We start from the raw sequence: 15960 nt of genomic DNA on the forward strand, positions 1-15960 counted from the left end.
TAAAAAATAGAAAGCAACACCTTAGTTGTAAGGATGCTGTAATAACTCCTGCTGCATTCCAGCCAGGCTATATACATCTTAGGGTGTGAGTAGAGGACAAAGTCGTGGATTCAGGCACTGTCCTTTCTGAGCACTTTCTAAGTAGGTACAGTGAAGCATGGTGAGTGAAATGGGGGAGTGGAGGGAGTGAAGCAGCTGGAGGCTAGAATATAATTAGCCTCAGCCTATAATCTTCAGTAAGCGCCAGTTTCCTGCTCCTCGGGGCTAGTGTGTTATTTTTTTCCTGCAATATTCCTTACGCATTGGTCCTCCTTCTATTAATGCTGTGGAGTCCTTTGCAGGATGTAGCTCTGATGATCATTTAGTCACATTCATCTGTAGGCACATCCTATAAAAGAAGAGACATGGCAGAGAGACTCGCCCTGAATAAGTCCTCATAAGGATTGCATGTCATCCACATCATCTTTAAGAACCTCAAAGGATGAGTGAAATAAGTCAAACGGAGAAGGACAAACATTGTATGGTCTCATTCATTTGGGGAATATAAATAATAGTGAAAGGGAATAAAGGAGAAAGGAGAAAAAGTAAGTGGGAAATATCAGAAAGGGAGACAGAACATGGAAGACTCCTAACTCTGGGAAACGAACTAGGGGTGGTGGTAGGGGAGGAGGGCGGGGGGTGGGGGTGACTGGGTGGCGGGCACTGAGGTGGGCACTTGACGGGATGAGCACTGGGTATTATTCTGTATGTTAGCAAATTGAACACCAATAAAAAATAAATTTATTATAAAAAAAGACCTCAAAGGATGATAAATAGTGCAGAGAAGAAATAGATATCTTTTGCTTTCCTTTGAGGCTGAGGTCTTGAGGAATAAGTTAGGTATGTGTATGTAGGCAGGAATAGAAATGAGGAATATCAGATGAAACTTCACCTTAAGGATTGTATAAATTTTTGAGATTAGGTGAAAACTTTGGCCTATACTTAGAAATCGTATTTGACTTAAGGCAACCTTCTCTCCCTTCAGTTGTATGATAGACTTTGAAGCTAGTCTCTTGTGATAATGACTTTGTAGCTCCTCTTATCAAGAGGTAGAGTCTGTTTACCCTGCCCCTGAATCTGGGCTAGGACTTATAACTTACTCTGGCCAGTAGATTATGCAGAAGTGAAGGTGTCCTTAGGTACCAGTCAGTCCCCAGTGTAGGTCTTAAGCGGCCTCATACATTTCTGCTTGCTTACCTAGAATCTAGCCGGGTTACCCTGTGGACACTCCTAACTCCTAGACTCAGTTGCTGTGGCCCAGAGACCCTTGTCTCCCCAGCTGATGATGATCTTATACCAGATATGTGATTGAGGATATCCTAGACCAGCCAGCTGACCTGACACAAGAGTGGGCCCAGCAGAGATCACATGAGCTGATCCAGAGACTCAGGAGCAATCCTTGAGTGCCTCTTGTTTCAAGCTACTGAGTTTTGGAATGGTTTCTTAGGCTAACAACAGCTAATGAATTCATGTGGTTACCTGGAGATGGTGCATCTGTGTTCACATTCTGGTCTTTTTTTTTTTTTTTTTAAGATTTTATTTATTTATTCATGAGAGACAGAGAAGCAGAGACACAGGCAGAGGGAGGAGAAGCAGGCTCCATGTAGGAGCTGGATGTGGGACTTGACCCCGTAACTCCAGGATCACGTCCTGAGCCGAAGGCAGACGCTCAGCCCCTGAGCCACCCAGGCGTTCCACACATTTTGATCTGTTAACGTCATTACAAATGCTTAGTGAAACTCAGCCTAAGAAATTCAGCAGTGCTTGGAGGGGTTCTATAAGATGGGGGGCATTTCCAATTCTTGTGATCATCAGCTTTACTTTGAGACCTTTTTAACAACACATGTCTGGGCCTTATGTCAGATTATTCGACTAAATATCTATACTTGGGGACGAGGAATCTGTAATGTAGAAAGCTCTAGTGATTGCCTAGGATTGAAAACCAATAAGCCACTGATCTTGTTGCTCCCTTCCATTACTAAAAGATGCAGAGATTCCAGTTCCTCTGTACTTAGGCAAACAGCACTCCAGTGGTTCAGAGTTCAGTACTGATTTGATCTCCTTCGAGCCACATAAGTAAACTTTGTAATCATCTTGGGCAATCTACATTGACCTGATCTTAGATGGGGAAAGTTCACAGGTGCAGATTGATGGCTGCGCTTGTATGTTGTTTACTATGGTATCCCCTGAGATTTAGAACATGGTATAAGTCCATGAATAAGTCTTTGGCATTAAGGATGTAATAGGACCCTGCTTTGAGGACTTTAGAGTCTAATGGGGGAGGAAATATCAGAAATCTACTTGTTACTTAAGAAAGCAAAACAATGTTTTGAACCTCAAACTACAGGTGAATTTTTACTCTGGTGCCTGTATCAGTTGTTGCAACAATAATGTTACATTGCAAACAACCACAAAATCTCAGTAGCATACAGTAGTATGTTTTTATTAACCCATCTGTCTGCAGGTTAAGATGGGAAGAATTCCCAGATCTTGGCTTAGTTGGGGGTGGCTTTATTCAACATGTCCCTCAACCTTTCCCTAGGATTGGCTGTTAGCTTAGCCACATTCTTCTCATGGTGATGGCAGGCATAAAAAAGCATAAGCCACAATGAAAAAGCTCATTTCAGGCCTCTGGGTATGTCATTGATCTGTTAACATCTCTTGGTCAAAGGAAGTCACATGGTCAAATCCGTTGTCCAAGGCCAGGGAGATAGAGATTTGCAGAGAGAAACTGCAAAGTCAGGGTGAAGTTATTTCTTTAGATCATACAACATGTTTGCTACCATCATTTCTTTCTCAGGCAAAAAGAAACTAGTTTCCATCTAGTCGGATCATTTGAGACCTTTTCCTAAATCTTAGTCCAGTGTTGCAGTGGTTAAAAGAGATTTGGGTGAAAATCCCTTTCTGATGGCCCATCTGTCCCGGATTGCTTGGTGAAAGACCTTTAGCCTGTGCTCTGGTTGAGATGGGAAACTAGTGTTCTTTTTTTTTTCTTTTTTTTTTTTAAGATTTTATTTATCTATTCATGAGAGAGACACAGAGAGGCAGAGCGACGAGAGAGCAGGCTCCCTGTGGGGAGCCTGATATGGGACTCAGTCCCAGGACCCAGGATCACAAGCCGAGCCAAAGGCAGACGCTCAACCACTGAGCCACCCAGGCATCCCACTAGTGTTCTTAATATGATTGAGCTTCTTAAGTATTCTCCAGGGCAGAAACTGTATTATAGTGTTACTAAGAATAACAACAGAGTACAGTTAACATTAAACAATAGGAGTTTGAACTGTACAAGTCCACATATACATGGATTTTTTTACAGTACTGTAAATGTTTTTTCTCTTCTTTAAAAAAAAAAAGATTTTATTTATTTTAGAAAGAGAGTAAGCACAATCAGGAGGAGGGGCAGAGGGAGAAGCAGACTCCACACTAAAAAGGGAGCCCAACATGGGGCTTGATCTCAGGACCCCAGAGTCACAACCTGAGCCAAAGGCAGACGCTCAACCACTGAGCCACCCAGGTGCCCCTCTTCCTTGTGGTTTTTCTTAAGGAAGGATTTCTTACTCTTAAAGTTCTCAGTAAGGCTTCTGATCAACAGGTTAGGTTACATGATGTGGGGTGTTGGCTCCCCTAACTCCCAGGTTGTTCAAAGGTCGACTGTACTTTATTTCAGGCCACTGATGTATAGGCATTGCTATTGATCATTCTGTGCCTTTGGATCTCCAGAGTGTATCAGATTTACCTCTGAAGAAACTGAGGTACAAAAGATGATGTAACTTCAATGGAACCACATCTTTTAGCTGTCAGAGATTAGTAACCTGTCCTGTTGGTTTTTCTGCTTTTGCTTGGCAATCTGATCGATGCTGCCTTGTTTTACAAAAAGCATATGAGGATATCATTACTTAATGGGTTTATCTTCCTAAGAAACCCTTTCCTCCTAGTACTTATGTTCCATGGGAAATAAAGAAGTCCAACAAGGAAGTGTTCAATACTATAAGATTTCTGCAATACAGTGTTTGGGAAATTAGCTGGATTATAAATCCTTTCTAAATTCTCTTTGTTACTGTCTTGACCACAGAAATAAATTGGGGTGGGGACTGTTTAGATAGACGTCCTTGCAGGGTTCTTGTGACTATGCTTCTTACGTGTATTCTCTGAGCCCTCACCTGCCACTTCTGTTGCCTAGTGACTGTTCAGAGATTGCTTGCCGCGGTTCTCTGACAAACAATGCGATTTCTATTTTATGGGGAAGGCTGATGTGATTAAACAACTCATTTAAACAAATGCTTTGTAGGAGGCATGATATGATTGGAATAGGCATTTTTAGTGGAATTCTTGTCAAATTAGCCATGCAAACAATCAAATAATGACAGTGGCCCTGAATATGTAATCTGCTACAATTAATGTATAAACTGGTTATCTTGGATAAGTTGTTTCCATTCTGATGATGGCTTTGCTGAAAACCTCATGTGTCTCCCATACAGCATGAATGCTGCATTATATGTTGTTATTTGAGCGATGGTTGAATATCCTACCCCTCCTCTTGCTCAGTGCCAAGGGCCGTATCTGCATTGTTTACCACTGAAAACCTAGGAGCCAGCATAAAAATCTACATAAATAGAAAATGGGTGAATGCACAGGTGAGTGGATGCTAAGACCACAATATCCAGCGCCTGAGACAAGTGTAGGGTTCTTCCCAGGTGATTCTGCCCCCAGCAAGGGGCAATGAAGGGTTAATGTTCTCTTTGGGAGCTGGAGGGATTTGGATATGGATCTCAGCAGAGCGGCTTGAATCACATTCTTTCTGCTACTATAGCAACAGGTTGAGAATTCTGCAGGCTTTATCCCTGCCTCCTGCCTACGTTGGAAATGCCTGTGTGCAGGCGACTTCATTGTCTGGGGGACAACGGGGTTTTTTTTTTGTTGTTGTTTTTTGTTTTGTTCTATGATGTTTCAATGAAGCAGCTCCTTTGCAGAGACAAAGAGGCCAACACTAAGGGCTAAGAATCTTGGAGAGGCCGAGAGAGATCTTGTTTTGATTGGAGGGACATTTCCACTCTTTTGTCCCTGGAAGAGGTGTGAAGTGGGGGAGGATTTGAGGTTTAGTGGTAGTCTGTAGTATCTTTTCCTCCCGACTTCAGGAGACCCGTGCTTCAGAGAGACACCCTCTGGCAGCTTTTGGAAACCTTTCTCTTTCTATCTTTGCTTAATAAATAGGGTGGTAGTGAAGCTCTTGGATGATTGCCCATGTTGTGTTCACTTCTAAGTTTGAGAAGCCAGAGTGGCCCAGAATGTAGGTTTCTCCTCCTGTATTCAAGCAGTCCTTCCGGTCAACTCTGCATCTTTGTGGTGTGCTGAGAAGGAAGGGCAAACCGAGTCTGAGAAATGGAAGTGTTAGTCTTCACTTGGCGTAGCAGTGTTGTAAACAGAGGAATGAAGATGGGGAAGCTGCTGAGGAGAGGTGCTTAGGCCGTATTAGCTTGCCAGGAGGTGTCGCGGGCATTCAGAAACTGCCCTGTGAACTCTGGGCTGCTTCTCACGTGCGGTTAAGCTTAGAGTTTAAGGCTAATTGTAGTTCCTGTTGGGCTAATGGCTCAAGTCATAGACCTTAAATATCACCTTGGATTGATTGGGCCGCATTGCCACAGTACTGTTTTCACTTTGCACACAGATGGGGAAATCTGCCTGGTTCTCTCTTTGTCCCTGGGTTACAAAAACATTTTGGTTGGAAGTACCCAAACCTATCCAGCCATTCTGCAGAAGCAGAACGAGTTCTTTTATTAAAACTTTGATTTCAGGGGAGACTGGATAGCTCAGTGGGTTAAACTGACTCTTGGTTTCGGCTCAGGTGGTGATCTCAAGGTGGTGAGATTGAGGCATTGGGCTCTGGGCTCCAGGCTGAGCTTGGATTCTCCCTCTCCCTTGCACCTGATTCCTCTCCCCACCCCATCACCCCTACCCCACTTGTTTGTGTGCATATGTGTTCTCTCTCTCTCTCTCAGATAAAACCTTAGACAACTAAAATTTAAAAGTTCGCTTTTAAAAATCTTTTATCTCCAACCTACTACATACCATTTGAATATGGGATAAGCTCTTTAAGTCTCAGAGTTCCCTCGGCTCTGCTACTTAAGTCTGGCATGGGCACTGAAACTGCTGTTCTTGTGATATAGTCCTGAGGGTTTTAGGCTGGGAGCCAGCAGCCCCTGGGGTCTAGTCCTAGTCCCAGTGGCCTTGAGGAGCTCCAGTGGGGATTTCAATCCATTGTGTGTGGAATGAAAGATGTGGATGACAATGCTAACATGTCCTTCACATCTCTCCTACGCATAAAAAAAGTGGTACTCCAATTGTTTGACAAGTAGAAAAAGCCTTTGCTTTATTGAAGATGTTATAATTTGCAGCTCCCTTTACTCCTCCTCAGGTTTCAGGTCTCTCCTTAAGTGTTGCTTCCTCAGGGAAGCCTTTTCCAGACCTATCCCAGGCTAGAGCAGGACTCCAGGCATATACTCCCTGCTAAAGGTGTTCTCTTATTTCATCACACTTAGCACAGTTTGTAATGATGCATTTCTTTGAGGGGCTGTTTTTTTGTTTTTATCAATTTTCTTTCTCATTCTGAGACTCAGGATTCTGGGAGGCAAGCTCCCAGTCTGGTTTGTTCACCATTGACTTTGCATAGGAGCTACTGAGTAAACATTTGCTGAAGACTCAACAATGCTGCATTAGCCTTTCCGGAGGATACAAAGATGATTCCATGACAGTCTCTGCCCTTAAGGATCTTCAGATTTACTTTTCCTGTTTCTCTATCATCCCACTGCATACCCAAAATAGGCTGCAAGAAATTGAAACAAAAATCCCTGAGCTCTTGTCATTAATCTGATCACGAGATAGGCTTTAGTTTACCTTGATTGGACTGGTTAGTTTTTTTTGAGACAGAATTCATGAACTGAAGCAAGGTCCTGGACGGAGGTTCTAGGATGGAAGTGGTGGACCAGAAGAAAAAAAAAAAAGAGAGAGAGAGAGAGAGAGAGAGAGAGATGGAGAAATAAGGAAGAGAATAAGACAGCAAGAAGAGCATTGAAATCCTAAGGTTCTGTCTTTTAATTAACTTGCCTGTGAGTGTCTTTTTTGACTGATTAGCTTTATAAGGAAGGACATGTTTCTTAAACAGAATTCCCACCTAAAGTGTTGAGTAATGGAAACACAAAGAGTTTGCAAACGAAAGGTGATCATCAGCACACAAAAAGTTGACCCGGCTCCAGAAATCTCTTTGCATTTTAAAACCAGAAGGATACTGATTTGTAAGAGGATTGGCGGGTTCCTGTAAACCAGTACAGTTATGATCAATACAGGTGTTTGCACCATGAAACTAGAGCTAGCCATTGCACATTTAAGCAGCAAGCCTAGACTAGATGCTGCCGGGAGCGGAAAAACAGGAATTCCTTAGGTTGGAGGAGTGATGGGTATTCATCAACCAGGTACAGGAGGCGTGAAGGGAAGTTGATTGAATTAGAAAATACAATTGCTTTTGGCCTGAGTTTGCAGTTTGTAGGAGGATGACTTAGGGGAGTTTTACTGATTAAATTAAGTTTCTACAGAAAGCATGAAATCTCTAGCTTCAAAAAGCCAAATAGCTTCAATTTATCTTGAGAACGGGTATAGGTAGAAAGTATAGACAGTTGAGAGAAGGTAAAATTTCTCTTCTGGCTCCTCTTCTTAGAGAGTTCCACTTTCATGGCAGAGGACAGCCTTTGCCTGCATAGTTGTCCCAGCTTCCCTTTCTCACCAAAACCCTTTGCCTGCCTTTATGCTTGGTCCACTTGGGAGCTTAGATCCCAGTCAGACCATATCCCTCCCAAAACCATTCCAGGAAGAAAAGAATGACTCAAACAATCACATAATCTCTCTTCTTTATGAGGAGGAAGGAATTTTAGCCAAGAATGCAAGGTGTGCCTGTGGGCTTTGCGCCTACACACCCCCACCCCCACATATGTCCATTCTGCTTTTTCACTTACTTGGACGGAGACAGTATGGTATACCATGTTGGCCAAAGGCCAGGATATAACTGCGTGAGGTTGACAAGTAGCCAAGACATCAGGCTCATGGGTCTCACTAGGCAATGTTAATTGGCTCCTCCTTCATTTACAAAAATACACTCAACAAAGATAGTATGTGGGAACATGGTGCTTTCCTATCTGATGTCCCTCTGTGAGTTAGTTCCAGAGAAGGTCTGCTCCAAGCAGTCTCTTGGTTTCCCTGGGAATTTGCCCCTTTCTAAAAGCACTTTCACACAGTTCTTTACAAAGCAAATCCCTTTGTTTTCAGTGGCAAAGCTTCTCTTAAATCTCCACTCTACCACTTCCTACCTGTACAGCTTGGGCATGTTATCCAACCTCTCTGTTGCCTCATTTACTTCATCTTTATGTGGAGTCAATAATGTCTCTCTCATGGGAGACTTGTGGGAAGCAAATAAGGTCATCTAAGGAAAGTTTTTGCACAGTGCCTGGCACACAGTGTGCATTTAAAAGTTGTCACTGTTTTTAATCTGACAATGAGATTTCAGCCTATTCTCTTCTTCTTTGCTCCTTCAGGGTTAGAAACACCCCCTTGACATTTGGTACCCCTCAATATCTGGGTTCTATTCTGGTGTGGGGAGAGAAGAGCAGAGCGAGAGAGACGGTTGGGCAGGAGTGAGGTGATGGAGACCTGTGCCCCTGTTCTTCTACTCTTCTTCCATTGCTCTTTCCATTATACCATACTGATTCTTTACCTGTTGATGGCCGGATACAAAGGTAGGTGCTATGCAGAAAGGAATATGGATTCAGCTGTGTCTTCCAGGAGGTGGTAATCTGAGTTCTAGGTTCTAGTTCTAGGTAATCTAAGTTCTAGTTCTAGGTCCTTTACCTGTTCTCTGAGTATGCAACATGTCTTGCAGTTTAGCTAAAATCCTAGCTCAAACCCACCCCAGGAACTAATGTCTAATACACAAGCACTTGTAGGGATACCAATGGTACCAGTACGATGATCATGATCATGGTCATGGAAGACAGGAGTAGTCATTGAACCATTTGGCATTTAGAGAGAAACACTTTTAAAAAGCCAAAGAGCAGGTCGAGTATCAAGCTTTCTGAGCTGTCCAATCTTTCTAGACTCAGGCTCTAGACAGGAAGGAATATGAACCGCTGGACCTGGAAAGAAGGCCCAGGAGAAAGGAAACAGGAACTCCCCTGCCCAGCTCCTCTATGAGACAGCGGTCATTACAGTGCAGCTGAGTAGCATGGCCAGGGCGCTGAGCTTCTGTAGACCTCGTCTCCTGACCCACAAAGTACAGGTGATGATCAGACATTCGATAACATATATAAAGCACATGGCTTAAGGTGCTGGCATAAATTAAATACTCAGGAAATATTAGCCATGATTGGCTTATGAATACCTCCCGGCTCTTCTGCAGTTTGGATGCCAGTTGTGCTCCCCAGTTCAACATAACTTCAACTTCCCCACTTGTTTAATGCTGCCTACTGCTCACATGTTGACCACTGTTAGCAGGGAGGAGGTGCCCTGTCTGTCTGCGGCTCTGGGTAGTCCTGACAGTTCATAAGTTGGAATGAAATGAGCCTTCTCAAGGGTTCAGAGACACTGTTGTGTTGTTACCATAGATGGTGAGGCTGAGTTTATGGCCAGCAGGCTTATCACACAATGAGCAGGAAGCTCTCTGGTAATGACTGCAGGATGGCACTGTATATATTTTTATTTTTAACATGAATTCATATTTTATTATTTCTTGCATTTGTCTCATCAAAGCAATGTTTTATTCTTAATTCTGGGGAAAGTGGGGTGACTTCCATTGCTATCTCTCACAATAAAAAAGTGGAAGAGTGGGTATAGATTATACAGTTTTAACACTAGACAAATTCAGGGTTATCTAATCCAAGCCCCCCAGTGGTACAGATGTGGAAATTGAGCCCCAAGGATATATTTTTTTTAAGATTTTATTTATTTATTCATGAGAGACAGAGAGAGAGAGGGAGAGACACAGGCAGAGGGAGAAGCAGGCTCCATGCAGGGAGCCCGATGTGGGATTCGATCCCGGGACTCCAGGATCACGCCCTGGGCCTAAGGCAGGCGTCAAACCGCTGAGCCATCCAGGGATCCCGGAGCCCCAAGGATATTAAATGAATTCTCTGCTGGCAGAAGGACTGGTCTTCCAACCCTAATTCAGGGTCCTCTATGTGTGCTTTTTGGTTTATTGCTCTTCCAAAGTGACCATGGACATCAAACGATTTGAGAGCCATTGTTTTTGGGATGTAAAGGTGCTCATCTCTGTGGAGGATTCTCAAACAAGATAATGACACCTTTGACCCAGTCTCTTCCTGTCTTTGGCACATTATCCCTGACTAGCCATGGAAATACACATCTATTACACAAAAGAGGCAGTGGTGACAGAATGAACAGTTCCTGTTTTTCTCGTCTGAAGGAGAACTTGGCCACTAAATCTGTGCTCTTACAGAGTCATGATCAAAACAGATTCAGATCCCTAAACTGTAAACATGGTCCAGAGGATTGATTGAAGGATATCCATCTATTGAATATCCATCCTCTATGGAACCTCATCCTCTAGCTCTGTAATTCAAAGAAAAGGTCAGATCTACAGAGCACAAGACATGGATACTTATGAATAGATTTTCTCGAGGATCGTTGGTTATGTGATTTTTAAGTCTTTTAACTAAGGAAAATTTTAAGTTATATAGATAAACAAAAAAATAGAGAAGATGTTTGGAGAAAATACACACTCAAGATACCAATTATTCAAAACCAAGATACAACAAATTATAGAATTATCTAGGCTAGACTTAATTTTTCTCTTGATCTATATAGATTATCTTCTTAGTGGTTTAGATGCAACATTTGACATTTCCTTCTTCATTTAAAGCCAATAATTACTTACCTATCAAGGAGCTGCTATGCATCAAACACCATAATGATGCTTTTCGTGAGATCTCATTTAATTTGCATAGTACTGTGAGGTAGGTGTGATTTTTCTCATTTTATTGATAAGGACACTAAGGGGTCACGGTAGATTTTTTAGGTGGTTGATGACCTATTTCTGTTCCTATGGAAGTAGAGCACAGTAAGGTTTTAGGCAACTACCAAGGAAAGGTTGTTAATCAGGTTCCTGAACTAAATAAAGCTTGACTATCAGAAGACCAGTCTGTTCTATCTGACTAGCACCACCCTAGAAACTGCCCTCTAAATTTTGAAGACGCAGCCTATTAAAGCAGCCATTGTGCCCCTGATCTTCCCATAGTCCCTTAGTGTATATGACTATGGGTAAAAGAAGACTTCTGGGTGAGTCTGGTTTCCTTGGAGAACTTCTTTTTCCTCTTTCAGTTCTTTCAATTTTCCCTGCACCAGTAGCTCCCCTTTCTTCATGGGCTCCTTCATGGGCATTGCTAGGGATGGATTCAGAGTTAGAGCATGAGGATCTAGGTTCTCCAACACCAAGAGGCACAGCTGTGAGTAAATGCTCCAACTTTAGTACTTGTGTTTTGTTCTTAGAGTCTTTTTAAAAATAATTTCTAGGTCTTAAAAATAAATAATTTTTAAAAAACAATAATTTCTGGGTCTGAGCTGGATTACATAATTCCAGAGACATTGCAAGTCTTATCATTCCCTAATGGTGATGCCTAAAATTGGTAAACTTTTTTTGTGAAGTCCTTTCAGAACCAATTTACATTCAGCAGACAAAAGGCATTCTCTTTCTTTAGTCACAGTAATAAAAGCTAAAGATATAATAGCTTCAGATACAGTATCTCATTTACCAACCACACCCATCAGAAAGACTATTAGTCCCTCCTAATGTATAAGGAAATTGAGACTCAAGTAAACTGTCCTGTGTTCCAGGTAGTGTCTAGAATACAGATTTCTCTAACTCCAAAGCTCACACTGGGTTGTGTTGTCCCTTTTTTAAAAAAAGGAAATATATTTATAGAAATTTACACACCACCTTTGACTCTGAGTCTTGAATGTTTTTGAGAAATCAAACCCAGTTAACCTCAAGGAAGGAAGATTTGCCACCACTAAGGTCATGCTGAAGAAAACACCATAGTTTCTAGAAACATTTCCAAAAGCTACAATCCAGAAAGGCCTAATTTTAAAATTGCATGAATGCAATATGTGTATAACTTGCCAGGTCAGATTCATTTGGAGGTGTAATTTCTGTTTGTTTTTTAAAAATCTCTCCCGTTAATGTTGGCCCATGTTCTTTTGTGAAACATGAAGGGTCTGAGCACCTGATTATTGAGATGATTCCCCAAACACCCTTCCAGCTATAACAGTATTTCTATGGACTGTCACTACCTTCTGCCATGCTGCCTATTCAGGATAATTTAATTTTTAGAAGTGTTCCTTATTTAAATGATATTCTACACAAAGTATTGTTAGCTCTCCCACTTATCAGTACTCATTATTATAGCCATCAGCCAAAAAAGATAGTAATTATCATTCTTAGGCACAGCTGCAGAGCTGTCTTTGCTTTATACCTTAAGGGGATAATGCTCTATTGTACCTTTTTATTGTCTGCTTTATTGTAGAATGTGCAGTTGTAGCTAGATTTCCCCTTCTTCATTTTCGTGGGACCCAATGATTTGAAATGCTGTTGTTTTTCCTAATGTGAGAGTCATTGCAGAACCAACCCTGGGATGTTAGAAAGGTCATCGTTTCTAAAAATCATACTTCGGTCTTGAAAGGATGAAGACTGAGTTTCAAGAAGGTGAAAGTTCTTGTTTGCACAGTGTGACTAGTCAAGCTTTACTTTTGTGCTTAGTGACATACATAAAAATGTATGGTTGTCAATATAGAGAGAGTGAATGAAGGAATCAGTAGGATCCTTTGGTTGTAAGCAACAGAAATAGACTCTGGCTAATTAGGAATTTTTATATTTTTTTTATTTTAAGATTTTGTTTATTCATGAGAGACAGAGAGAGAGGCAGAGACACAGGCGGAGGGAGAAGCAGGCTCCCTGCAGGAAACCCAATGCAGAACTCCTTGGGGGCGGGGAGGGGAGATCCCTGGGTGGCTCAGCGGTTTAGTGCCTGCCTTCGGCCCAGAGTGTGATCCTGGAGTTCCGGGATCAAGTCCCATATCGGGCTCCCTACATGGAACCTGCTTCTCCCTCTGCCTGTGTCTCTGCTTCTCTGTGTGTCTCTCATGAATAATGAATAAATAAATAAAATCTTTTAAAAAAAGAACAAAAAACAGAACTTGATCCAAGGACCCTGGGATCACACCTTGAGCCAAAGTATCTCTTCTCACAACATAGCTTGCTTTTAACTCCCTGAATAGTACTTACTGGTAAACAGATAGTCTTAATTTCAATGTAGTCTGATTTATCAAATTTTTCCTTTATAGTTAGAACTTTTTGAGTCTTGTTTGAACTGCATGTTTTAGGAGCTGCCTTCTTAGAGACTGACTGGTGGGGCTGCCAGGCAAGGCTCTAACCTCCCCAAAGCCACACAAGCTAATAAGCTAATAAGCTAAGCCACCACAAAGCTCTTTCTTTGGAATTTTACTCTTTAGGAAAGGAAATGAAACTGAAAATGGTTGACAGCACTAGAAGAAACCATCTGAGCGTCCTTGCCAGAGACCCAGATTCTGTTCTTCCCCACTTGCTGAGTATGGCTTTTTAGCTTGATTTCTGCTTTTCTTTCAGTTCTTTGAGCACACTCTTCCCCTGGTCCTCCATATCCTTCCAATAAACTGTCCTCTAAAAAAATTTCTAGGGGCATCTGGGTGGTTCAGTGGCTGAGTATCTGCCTTTGGCTCAAGGTGTGATACAATAGATTTATCTGACAGAGAACTCCTATCTGGAATATATAAGGAGCTCCTACACAACAACTCCAAAACAGCAGACCACCCAATGGAAAGGTACTCGCAAAAGAAGATATCCAAATGCCTAGCAGGTGTACAACTTCATAGGCATGAGTGAAAGCCCAAATAAAGCCACAATATGACACTACTATACACCTACCATCATAGCTAGAATGGCATGGGGACACCTGGGTGGCTCATTTGGTTAAGCCTCTGACACTTGGTTTTGGCTCAAGTCATGATCTCATGGTTTGTGAGATCGAGCCCTATGTCGGGCTCCACACTCGTCAGAGAGTCTGCTTGAAGATTCTCTCCCTTTACCTTCTCCCCAACTCATAGGCATGTGCATGTGCGTGTGTCCACGCACACACACTCTCTCAAATAATCTTAAATAAATAAAATGAAAATGACAGACAATATTAGGTGTTGGCAAGGATTTACAGTGAGCAGAACTCTCAAACACTGCAGATGGGAACGTAAGTTGGTATGATTAACTTTGCATACTACTGACATAACAATTTCATACCTGGTTACAAATTCAAGAAAAATGCATGTATATTATGTACCAAAGGGCACATATAAGAATGTTCACATTACACTAGCTATAGTTAATGAATTCTGGAGTCTATCAACTGTCCATCCACACCAGAATGGGTAAATCATATCACATCCATACACATCACAGAAAATTCAATATGATATAGAAATGCAAATTAACATACCACTTGCAGTAAGGTGACTCCTATGACTATGAAGAAGACATACTATACAATTTTCATTTATATAAAGTTCAGTAATAAATAAATTAATACATGATGTGAAGAGTCAGGATAGCCAATAGCCTGAGGGAGTTAGGGGTGCAGTTAGTGACTAGAAGGGGGCAGTAAGGGGTTTTCTGGATGCTGATCATGTTCTGTTTCTTGATCTGTGTATGAGTTATCCGGGTGTCTTCATTTTGTAAAAACCCATTCAGCTTAATTAAAAAAAAATTTTTTTTCCTCATGCTGTCTACATTGATGCTTTGAGATAGTTCTTCTGAGTTTGAGGGTTCCTTCTTGCATCAAATGAGTGAGGACTCAAAGTAGGGAGGAAATATAAAAGGTATTTGTCAGTTAGAAAGTCACAAACAGGTTACTTTCCTATAATCAGGAGAAAGAAAAACCTACTGGTAGCAGGAAGAAGCAAGAGTCTTCTAGGGTCTGGCATTTGATGAGATAGCTATTTAGTTACTGGCATTTTCATTGTTTTTCCATGGCAGGACATACAGCAGAGACTTGGGAACACACATGCCTGCAGCCAGGTTACTCTTATGTCCCATTACTATGTTGCTTGCATGACTGTTGTTGCCACAGTAGTTGGCTATGCCCCCAGACAAATGGGGGTGCTGGTCTCTTCCCACATATCTTTATCCCAGTCTTCCTTGCCAGGAGGGTACTGCCATGTGTTCTCAGCCAGCATCTCTTGTCCAAGGTTCCTGGTTTGGTTGACAACAAACATCCTGCTCAATATAACTTTTATCTTCACAGCTTGAGATATCATGACCGATTTTGGCCCAAGGAACCTAGTGGTGTGAGTGTTGAAGGGACAAATAACCAATTTGTTTGTGACATCAGGATGATTCTTCCTCCTCTTGATAAAATAACAAGGAAGCCTGCAGACCCTAATCTGGTGGTTTTTACCATACAGGGGAATTGTAATAGCTTTTCAGGGTCCGGGGAATTGATGTTAAGTTTCTTCAGTGTTGGAAATAAAGGAGCTGAGTCCAAGTGCATGGTTGAGACACGCTCTCCCCATAGTTGCTTTTTTCCCTATGTCCAAAATGCATTGAACTTTAAATATGTGGTTTATGTTGTCTTTTCTCTGTGTGTGTCTTATACTTGAATAAAAATTTTATGAAAAGAGAACAGGGTAATGAAAGACCTCCCTATTCATGCATGCCTTGGAGTAACAATGCTTGGGTTGAATCCTGACTTTCTCTCCCTAACTATAGGACCTTGGGCCTCAGTTTTGTCACTTATAGAAGGAAGATAGTAGCAGTACCTACCTCTCTGGGTTGTTGGCTGGATT

At 41.9% G+C, this 15960-nt stretch overlaps 1 protein-coding gene and 1 pseudogene across 7 annotated transcripts in view; one reads left to right on the top strand and one right to left on the bottom strand.

The window, feature by feature from the left end:
* STON2 (stonin 2) overlaps nt 1–15960 on the top strand; it is a 145539-nt gene that overhangs the window by 85529 nt on the left and 44050 nt on the right. The gene's annotated exons all lie outside the window — the stretch shown is intronic.
* Nucleotides 15081–15665, bottom strand: LOC129496293 (gametocyte-specific factor 1-like; annotated as a pseudogene).

Source organism: Nyctereutes procyonoides, unplaced genomic scaffold (genome assembly GCF_905146905.1).
Source record: "Nyctereutes procyonoides isolate TBG_1078 unplaced genomic scaffold, NYPRO_anot_genome, whole genome shotgun sequence".
NCBI classification, from domain to species: domain Eukaryota; kingdom Metazoa; phylum Chordata; class Mammalia; order Carnivora; family Canidae; genus Nyctereutes; species Nyctereutes procyonoides.